Consider the following 11,588-nt stretch of genomic DNA (forward strand, 5'->3'; position numbering starts at 1 on the left):
AAAAAAAAAAAAAAAAAAAAAATGTTGCCTGTTTGATTTGTCATGTCAATTCATCAATTTCCAAAAATGCTGAAATGCTGGGTGGTTTACTAAACTGCAAAATTCAACATAACAGTTATCCATGCACATAAAACACAACTTTATGTCGAGTTTTTCTTGATTCTTTGACACATTATACAAATAAAAACATTTATTCTTTTTATCTTTTGTTAAATATTTATTGTGTACTGTATGTCTGGCCCTATGTTTAGCCTCAGGTTCAATGATAAATAAAACAGACAAGGTCTACACTCTCAGATTTTATACTCTATTATAGAGGGAAAATTGTAAGTAATAAAAGTGAACAAAAATGGACAAGATAATTTCAAGTATTGTTTAAAAATATGAAGAAAACATGAAAAGTTAGAGAGTAGCTGTGAGTGAGGTTACTTCGTATCGAGAAGCGGGGAAAGCCTCTCTGAAGCAGTAACATTAAAGTGGAGACACGAGGCGGGGAGTGCCAGGTGGAGAGCTGAGAGCAGAATGTTCAGACAAAAGTAACAAAAAGAATTCCAGAATTCAAGAAAAAATAATAAAAAACAGAAGGCCATAATGGCTGGAGTGTAGGCAATAACACGAAGATACAGTTAGTGGGGAATTAACTTAGAGCAGGAGGCAAGGGCTTTCGGGAGGCGCAACAGACCAGTTTGGAGTTTGGCTTTCACGTGCATTTGGGATGCAACTGAAGTATTTTAAATCAGAAAAGAGGAATGATAATTTATTGGCAAAATGAGTCAATAGAGCAAAGACTACCACTAAGGAAGCTATTGAAATACAAAAAGGTGGTGGTATCTGGGACTGGGATGACAATGTATTTTGAAGGTAGAGTGGACAGTTCTTTCCGATGAATTACGTTTGGAAGATCAGAAAAAACCAGGAATCAGGATATTTTGTAGGTTTTAGCATAAGCAATCATGTAGATGATAGCTAAAGAATAAGCTAATTTGTTTTTCTTAGGCCATGTGAAGTGTAACACATGTTCTCACTCATAAGTGAGTGTTGAACAATGAGAACACATAGACACAGGGAGGGGAACATCACACACTGGGGCCTGTTGGGGGGTGGGAGAACTAGAGGAGGGATAGCAGGGGGTGGGGAGGTTGGGGAGGGATAACATTAGGAGAAATATCTAATGTAGATTACAGGGGTTGGAGGCAGCAAACCACCATGGCATGTGTATACCTATGCAACAATCCTGCATGATCTGCACATGTGCCCCAGAACTTAAAGTATAATAATAGTAATAAAAGATACTTTAAAAATACCAAAAAAAAAAAAACCCTCTGATTAGCTATCCAAGTGGGGATGTCAAGTAAAAAAAAAAAATGTACTCTTTATTAGAAAAAATTGCCTTACTAGTGTGTATAAAACAATAAAGAATGATTTTTAGAATAACATTTTTAAGCACAAAGAATTTGTAGATAGACTGCCCCAAATTTTTCTATTTTTAATAATTTTACTACTAACATCTATAGTAAAAAATATATTTGTAACAATTATTAAACAGTTTTTATGATTGTTTTCATAATGCATCCTAAGGTGTACACATTTTCTACCAGGTACCTAGAGATCATCATTAGCATTAAAAGTGCTAATTAATTGGGAATTCTTATTTTATTGACAAAAAGTCTAGTCCTTCTTATAGGGAAAAAGATACCCCCCCAAAAAATTAGTCTTCAAAGAACCACCGTATAGAATTGGGGCCCATGTGAATAGTAAAGGGTAATGCATTTTTTTAATAGGGAAAGAAAAAAAATCAAATTCTTCCAAGTTTAAAATGAAAACCTATCAATGCTCACTTACATAGAGACATGAACAATTTTCATCCTAATCACAATGTTGTATTCCTTATTAAGTCAGTTCTATTAAATTAGACTTTACAGTGTTTTAAGAAATAATGTCAAAATGTATTATGATAAATTGAGAAACAGGTAGATTTTTACGTCTGCTTCTACATTCAGCCTATTGCATCTCACACTTCAAATGGACTATGAAAAGCTCACTTCACACTCATGTAAGATTAAGAGTGAAAGAGGCAAATAATGTTTTTTTGCATTTTTATGAACAGTTTTGACTTCACAGATCCCTAAAAACTTCTCAGGGGCAGCCAAAGTGTCCCAGATCAACCTGTGTGAATGACGAAACTAATCTTTGTTGAGTACTTAAAATTTGTAGATAGATGATTTTTTGTATGAATGATCTCATTTAAATACAAATATGGAAGGAGTGTCTGAGAAAGAGAGATGTGTGTGAGAGCTAAGTTCAATGGCTATGCCCCTGCCTTCCACTCCAGCCACCACGGCCACATCTCATTTTTCCTACTCAGATACAGGCTTTAAGAGAAAGTTCTCTACTTGCTGTTTTGCCTTCTCACATCATACTCCCCTCAGAACACATTGTAGTATTAATTCTCCCTCTTAACACCACTGCTCCCACCAAGGCTTCTTAAGTCCAAAGGACAATTCCCAGTCTTCTCTTTGCCTGAATTCACGGTCGTATCCCCCTAGTAATTGGCCATACTGAAGCCCGCTCCTGCTAATCAAACTTCTCTCTGCTGGGTTTCTGAGACAATGTGCTTTTCTTGGTCTCCTCCAATTTCTCTATCTTCTCCTTCTCGGTTTCCTTTTGAGTTGTTCTTAATATCTTCTTCTTGCTTACATGATGGTTTTACTTAGGTGTCTTCCCTGGACGATTTTCTGCTCTTACGGTAAGCACTCTCCCTTGGAGAGAATCTCATCCCCTGTCAAGGTGGCTACCACTGTCTATATGCCAAACAATTCCAACTCTATAGCTGTAGGCCAGATTTCTTTCACAGGCTTAAAATCTACCAAGACACGTTGCCTATTGGTCTCCTGTAATATAATACCCTGTAGGCATCCTCAATTCAAAGCTCAATTTACAAGCAAACACATTTTCTTTCCCCATGCAGATTTATTCCCAATTCTGTCTGTCCTACATAAGTTATTTAAGACATAATTTTATTGAATTCTCCCTCTCTCTAAACCTTACATCAGTTTCTGTTGTTCATCTCTCATAACTATGTCTTGAGTTTATTCCTCTACCTTGAATTCTGCTGCCATTATTCTAGTTTAAGTTTTTTCATCTTATGTCTGCATTATAGAAATGGCACCTAATCCTTCTGCCTCCGGATCTGGCCCTCTTCAATATATTATAGCTAAAGGGATATGCCTAAATTTAAAGTTGATTCTATAACTCTTTTCTTTTATTCAGTGATAGCCCACTGCTTTTAGAATCAAACTGATCACTTCTCAGTCAGCATGAAAAAAACCTGGCCAGTCACAGGATAGTAATAATATCACCTGATGCTTGCTACATGCCAGACATGGTTCTAAGTGATTTACATGTATTAATTCATTGAAATCTCATAAAATCACATGAGTAGATATTATTATCTTCAATTTGCAAATCAAAGAGTTCTGTGTAACATCTTGCACAGTGTACCTTTAGGGACATATTTATGAGGCAGCACTGGCCCCATACCCACACAATGGGTAGAAGCATTATTTGATATCTTTGCCTCACCATGAGAGGGAGTCCTCTCCAACGAGTCACTGGGCCAAGGAGAGTCATTCACATTTATAGCCACATCACAGAAGTGACAGATACAGCCTCTGTGTTGATGGCACAAACAATGAAACTTATGTAAAGTAAATAATATTTGGTGATGCAAAATAAAATTTATCTTTTTCCAGCCTTTTTATTTCAGAGGAATTTATAATTTTGCTTTCCTCACTTCTCTTGTGTTATGCTGTGGCTCCCTGGAGAGGAACTGCTTATCTTGCTTGCTTTTCGCCTTTTCATTGCCATGTGGTTCTCTAGGTTTAGTGCTTCACTCATGCCAAAAGTTAATTCTAAATTTGATGCTAAATGTAGAGCTTTCAATTTTCATAGGCAAAGTTATACTCATAATATTCCTGGGTTATTCATTTTAAAATGTTAACTCTTGGGGAGGTTGAGGCACGTGGATCACCTGAGGTCAGGAGCTCTGCCTGGCCAGCATAGTGAAACCCCGCCTCTACTAAAAGTACAAAAATTAACCAGGTGTGGTGGCAGATGCCTGTAATTCCAGCTACTCAGGAGGCTGAGGCAGGAGAATTACTTGAACCTGGGAGGTGGAGGTTGTAGTGAGCCGAGACCATGCCATTGCACTCCAGCCTGGGCGACAAGAGTGAAACTCCATCTCAAAAAAAAAAAAGTTTAACCTACATTACTTGGGCAACTAAATTAAATGTTGCCATGATGCAATTAGTGGGTCCACAAATTCTGTAGTGTAAAATATGGGATCATAAAATTGTAGGGTTAAATTAAATACTTGTTTAATTAAACACTGAAAGTATTTAATTTAATCAAAAATGATTACAGTAACATTCGAATGTACACAACTCATAGAAGAAAGGAGTAATATAAAAATAAAAAATAAAAAACCTGAGGACTTCAGTAATTATAATGCATTAGGTTTTAATCCCACCATGATAACATAGCCCACCTCACTCTTGAGATTTTTTTACACTTGCAGACTTTGCCTAGTGACACACCTAACCAAGCAGTCTATGAAGAGTTCAGAGGTGTAGTATAACTGATTCAGCAAAAATGTCTGAGACAACCTGATGAGATATTTGGGAAATGAAATTTGCAACCTTGGACAAAGAGTATATTATCATCTTATGTGTATCAGAATGTATATAAATAAGAATGACTTCTTGAAGGTCATAAAGCTCGTCCACAAGAATGCTGGAACAGACTTCAAATATTTGACTCCTACACCACAGGGTGATCTATTCCCTAATGTCTAGTTTTTTTTTTTTTTTTTTTTTGCAATATTTCCTTCCTTTTATGATTGTTGTTGGGTATCACATATACAAATAGGCACAACACACACACACATATGTATAATCCATGACTCTGGGAAACTTACTATGAAGGAAATATTACTTATTAGAAAATGGTGTTTCAGGCTTGTTCAGATCTACATGGCATGGAACAAATCAAGAAAGAGGACCTTTTTTTTTTTTAATCTTATAAATATAGTACTAGTGCCCCATACATTCTGAGTAGAATTTGGATTAAAAGCAAGTTTGGCTGACTTCCAAACATGGGAATGTCATTTATTTGGTAACTTGCCATATAATTATCTTCCTGCTTCATAAATAAGAATCTAAGATAAGACTGTCATTTTAATGCATCAGTGACAGCATAAAAAAACAGGAGTCATGAAGGAAATATCTTTGTGCTATGATATTAGAACGTATAATAGAAAGGATATTTGAAATTATCTGGTCAAATGACTTTTAAAAATAAATTAGAAAACTGAGGTGCAAATAAAAGGCAAAATTTTCAAAAACAGCAGTTATTTGGATACAAATGTGGCTTGTCATGACTACTGATATATGGCTATATGGTAATATATTTAGATTTCTTGCAAATATTCTGGGAAATAATTCAATTTACCTACTATTTATTGCATACTTGACAAGCATCAGGCACAGCGATAGAGCTACAGAGATAAGAGCCAGTCTCTATTCAGAGAGAAACTCATATTCTGATTCTGTGACTAATTATATAATATGTTACATTACTATTTAAAATTAGCAAAGTGTTTTGAATTTTTTGTTGGAGCTTCTCCTTGGATACATAGTTCTAGGAATTCATGACATCAGATTTCATTGTGTGCAGGTAATGCTTCAGTTAGCGCTGACAATGTTTACAAAGTGGAAATTACATGTTTGCTTAGATAGATGGTTTTTAGGTCAGTAACACGCAATTAGGTATCACTGGCAGTTTTTATACAAAGGTTATTGGAGGCTTGGAGGCAACAGTGATGTCATCAACAAATATTTAACATCTTGATCTCTGAGGTCAGTCAGACCAAGAGCACATTTCTACATGGGCAACTGAAATTGTTGAACCAGAGAATTTAGCCAAAATAGTGTACTGCTTCACTGCTATTGGTTGACCTAATTACAACATATTATAACATTTGATTCAGATCTTAGCTATCCAAGCAATAAAATAGGTATTTGCCTAATTGACACTTGTTCCCATTAACAACTTATCAAAACAAAATCTGCGTAATTTAGATAAATAATAACTCCAAATTGCTTTACACATAGCATGCATTATAGGTTCATAAGTTCTTTTGGAAGGTTTAGATCATTTGTGTTCCTCTATTTTCTGTTTCTTTAACTATAAAGTCTGGGTCTTAATGTAAATTTAATATGAAAGCATATGAAATAGCTGGGCACAGTGGTTCATGCCTGTAATTGCAGCACTTTGGGAGGCTGAGGTGGGCAGATCATTTGATGTTAGGAGTTCAAGACCAGCTTGGCTAACATGGTTAAACCTCGTCTCTACTAAAAATACAAAAATTAACTGGGCATGGTGGTGTGTGCCTGTAATCTCAGTTACTAGGGAGGCTGAGGCAAAAGAATCGCTTAGACTTGAGAGGTGGAGGTTGCAGTGAGCTGAGATCTTGCCATTGCACTCCAGCCTGGGTTGCAAGAGCAAAGCATATAAAATACTATATGGTGTGCTAAAATGCACACAATATTTTGTTTTGATGTTCTTTATTTTTTTTTTTGTATAAGGGTATGGTCATTATTCCAGACACAAAAATTAACTATATTGGCATTTTTCGTATTAAAAATAATTGTTATTGGTCCATAATCTTTTGTAAGATATAGAGAATAGATCATATTTAATCATAACATTGTTTTTTTGTGAAATGTGTAGAGAATCTCAAACCAGTAAAAGAAGCCAAATAATGTGTTCACTGAAGATAGTGATGTGCCTCATTCTTTTTTTTTTTGCCAAAGGTTTGAACATAATGTTGTGAATTCTAATTTTGTACTATTTTTCATTCTCTTCTTTAGGCATTATTTCAAAATAGAAATATTAAAATAATATGATTGATGACCATGATTCAAGGTTGAAAAATGCATTTTTGGATATGCAAATATGTATTTACATTATTGTCAGAATAAAGAATACATCTCACTCTATTCCATAATACAAACAAACTCATGACTCCTGGGTTTTGTTCAGGAGGGTGAATTTTTAATAATAATATGAAGCTCTGTTTTTACTCCAGCAGAGTGAAGTTCTGTGGAAATATTAACCTATTCATAAATAACAGTATCCCTCTCAGTTTATCCTAATTTACAGCTATGAAATCACTCCTATTACACTTACTGCATCCCTGCGTCAATGTATGCATTGGTCATAACTGAACTACTTACACGAAGCGTATCAGACACATCAGGCATTACTACACACATGCCAAGTATCAGGACCAGTGACAGTGGTAGAGGCAGGAGGCAGAGAAATAATAGGTAAACAGGGGCAGGTCCCTGACAAAACCCCACGTTTGAGCCAAAAAGCCTGAAATCCTCAGCCCAAAATGAGAACTACTCTCCTTGTTTGCCCGCTCTCTTCCAACTGTTTTTTTCTGAATGTCTTTTTACCAATTGAAATTGCCTTTTCTAAAACTACCTATGTCTTACCCTGTCCCCCGATCCTGTGCCTAAAAAGACCCTAGACTCAGTCAGTAGAGAGAAGCAGCTTGACTAGTGAGAGGTGACTTGACTTCAGAGGGACAGCTGGACTTTAGAGGGAGGCGACTTAACTTCAGAGAGGCAGCTTGAGTACCGAAAAGAGATGACTGGGGACAGCTGGACTTTAGGGAAGATTATCTGCCTGACCCTCGCCTCTGGTGAGAGCCATTTCCACCACTAAATACAATTCCCTACTTTCACCATCCTTCAAGTGTCCATGCAACCTCATGTTTCTTGAACTCTGGACAAGAGCTTGACCCACTGAGTGCAGGTACCCAAAAAAGGCTGTCATACTGGCCCTTTGCCCTTGCTAGTGAAGGACAGCTGCCCCATGCAACAATGCAAGGAGCCCAGTAAGCTGATAACACACCACTGTCCACAGACGGCAGAGCTAAGAAAGCATTGTAATATGCCCCTGGGACTTTGGGGGTCACAGGTACCCTCACCTGGGCACTGCCACAGGGCCCACATGGAGCCTGCTTCTGGCAGCACCCAAAGCAGCCAGCTAGATCCCACACTCACATGCCCCCTCTCCAAAACGTTGAGCATGTCAGGCCAGATAAATGGGGTACCCCTGTCACAAGTCCAATGAAAAGGTCAAGAAAAAAATCCTACATCAACAAGGCTGTAAAAATGAGAAAAAGAGAGTATAAAAATGAGACAAAATTTGTCTTTTTTTTTTTTCTTTTACACGTTCTTCTTTTACATTTCTTTATGTATTCAACACCAGGTTACTGTGGCCCCGTGATGGCTCTGAAAACATATTAAGAAGCCTGGGTATACCTAAAGCCAAACTTGCCAGTCTGTTCATCAAATAGCTCTGTAATTATAATTATAGGCATAAATAGATTTTATACTTTAGTGCAATTGAATGACCAAATGTACACTTCGAAATAATAATGTGGTAGACTGAAGCATGGTCATCAATGCCTTTCCTTTGCATTTTGTAACCAATTTGGCCACCCTACATTGCAATAATACTAGCTTGCTGCAATTTAATTTTCTGTTCTAAAGAGAAAATATCTGGGTTGGTAGTCCAGAAGTATTACTTTGTGAATTAATTTAGGTATAAGCTTTTTCTTTCAGTATTTACAGTGTTTAAATATACATTGAAATGGATGATTATTTGATCTATCTGTTGAATGACTCTTGTAATGACAACCTTGTGTATTGTTTTTTGTATATCTGTATAGTTATAAGCTGGGTGACTGTGTTAGTGTTGACATCCTAGCCTGTTAGCTGATGGTTACTTACTACATGGTAGTGTCTGTTTCAAAATTTAAATCTCCATTAAATTTAAACATCAGTTGAGTAAAAACCAAATTTAACTAATGTAAACTAAAGATGTAAAGCATAATTTAGTCAAAAGCCTCTGGCAACTCCTTCTCTCAATTTGCTATGTTTAATACATGCCAGACTGTGATCAGAATTAATGAATTAATGAATCATCACAGGAAAACAAGCACATTTACAGAATGTTGGGGAGTCAGAGTAAGGCAGTGACTAGTTCTGGTCCAATAGATTAAGAAAAGGGTTAGAATTTCCAGAATTAAAAGTATAGATCAATCATTCCAGCATTCTGCTGTTTCCAAAAGCTGAAACATGCACAGCTGTGTATATACTAATTTTTAAGAAAATTTAAGTATAACAAACATAAAAAAGCATGCATGAATCATAATGATATAGCATGACAGACTTCACCAACAGTGTATCTTCCTCAAGAAACAAAACTTTGCCATTGCTCCACAAGCTGCCTGAGTGCCCGTCATTATCACCCAACCCTGGGAGTAGCCACATCCTGACTTCTAACACTGTACATTCATTGCGTGTGTTTTATTCACAACTTCAAGGTTATTTGGCGGGAACTTCATTTTATTTAATGTTGCTAGGTGTAAAGTTCTACTGTGATCAGTGGAGAGATTGATAGATATCCTAACGTCTCAGAAAACTGTGATTTTGGAAAAGTACTATAACCAAAATTTATCCTTCTATTGATGTATAATGTATACTAAAAGACACTTATAGAAACATAACTGGAAGAAAGGAAAGCTATTCATCTTCCTTCCAGTCACTGTCCCAGATTAGCATTGTATGTATTGAATTGGTAAAGAATTAGTGCTAAAGTATCAGATAGGACTTTAACTATTAACTCTCTCTTGCTAGGAATTTGATTCTGAACAAATAAATCTCTCTAATTTTTAAATTATTCCTTTATAATTGATATGAGGCTAGAAATTAGTTCACAATGTTTTATATACATTAAAAATGTCAGAAATATTTGTCTTGCATTCTGGCACAAAGTAAGATCTCAATAGATTATAATTATGATCAATGTCCTTTGGAAAAGTTCATTTCTCAGAAGCCATTTTAAAAGTGTAATATAAAATATGGAAAAGCTTTATGTACAAATTTCTCATAGTAATAATCTTTGTAACAAGAAAGCAGTGTATACATTAGATAGGTTTATTCATTATGAGAAAGAAAATTGACTGGACATATATACCATAAATATGTAAAACATCTTACGAAAATATTGCTAAATAAAAATGGTTCAAATGGAATATATTCCTCCCTATGGTATTCTAACATTGAGAAAGCAATGGAACATGAGTCTTTTTCTAATTAGCACTGATAATCCTTCTGACTTTTAATTGTTTACTATTTTAAAAAATTATTTTAGAGAAATAAGTCACTTATTTTTAAATGATTAGGACCATTAGTCTTTTGGGCAAAAACTATAGGCAGCTTTAATGAAATACACAGTTTTAAGAATGTTAATTTATTCTTGGTCATGGTGAACAAGAGCTGGGTTTTCAACTCTGTGCTATATCAGTCTCATGGGTATGCAGAAGAGGTTCAGGAACTAATAAAGATTATTTGTTTTAAGTGAAAATAATTTTATTAAAAATCCTTAGAAGATCTTAAGAATTTTAGACGACTTAAAAAAAAGACTGGAGAGAATAAAGAGCAGTCGCAAATGAAGCTGCCCCATTCCCCTGGCACCCTGCAGCCTTAGTTTACTAAACTAGAAGTCCTCATAGTTTAAAGTGGCCTCAGCAGGCCCAGTGTACACAAACTGGTTGTATGCATCATGCCGTGGAGCTGGAGTTGTTGTGGCACAAGTATTTGTACATACTCTGCTTCTCTCCGTCAGCGTCCCGCCGCTCTAGAAGACTGTCTGTGGATGAGTTTAGTGTACAGACTTGTAAACAGCTGCCCCTTCTGCTCAGTCTAGTTCCCAGATCCTTTTCTTTTTAATTGCTCATTTGTAAAATTGTCCTAATCTTTCCTAGCTTTCTAATAGTTAATATTAGAAATTCTTTAATAGTTTTCCTTTCAGTTTATGAGCTCTTCTCTCTGTTGCCCTGAAGGGTCACTGTATTCTGTATGAATGCATGGCATGATACGACTAATTTAAGAGTCTTTTATAAATAAAGTTTGCATCAACTATAAAAAAAAAGAATTTTATCAACATTACCTACTTTTGCTCATAGTAGAAATAGTAATGTATGTAAATAAGTTAATGTAAATGCCTACACACACACACACACACACACACAAATGAATGAAGTGGAATGCAAAGAAAGTTTAAATACAGTTTTTTTAATTTAAGTAACCATACATGGTAATATAGCATTATAATACTTTCATTATATATATTTGAATTACTTCTCAACATACTCAGTTCAAATAAATGAGTGATTCTATTCCAAAATAGAGGTAGAAGCACCAAGAGAAGAAATGGAAGAAGGATTTTAGTAGTGATAAAGAAATGACTAAGAACATTTCAATTTTCTATTTATAAACAAGCATTGATTAGACCAATAGACATACTTACCACGATGCTTCCTTTTGATGTCAGAGATTTTTTTGTTGACTCCTAACTTTGTGCTTATTTTTATAAAATAAAAAACACAAAATTTTTAGTTAGCTTACACTTTTCTACTTGTGAAGGATTTACAATAAATTTTTCTGTGT

This window comes from Cebus imitator, unplaced genomic scaffold (assembly GCF_001604975.1).
Source record: "Cebus imitator isolate Cc_AM_T3 unplaced genomic scaffold, Cebus_imitator-1.0 Scaffold141, whole genome shotgun sequence".
Classification (NCBI taxonomy): domain Eukaryota; kingdom Metazoa; phylum Chordata; class Mammalia; order Primates; family Cebidae; genus Cebus; species Cebus imitator.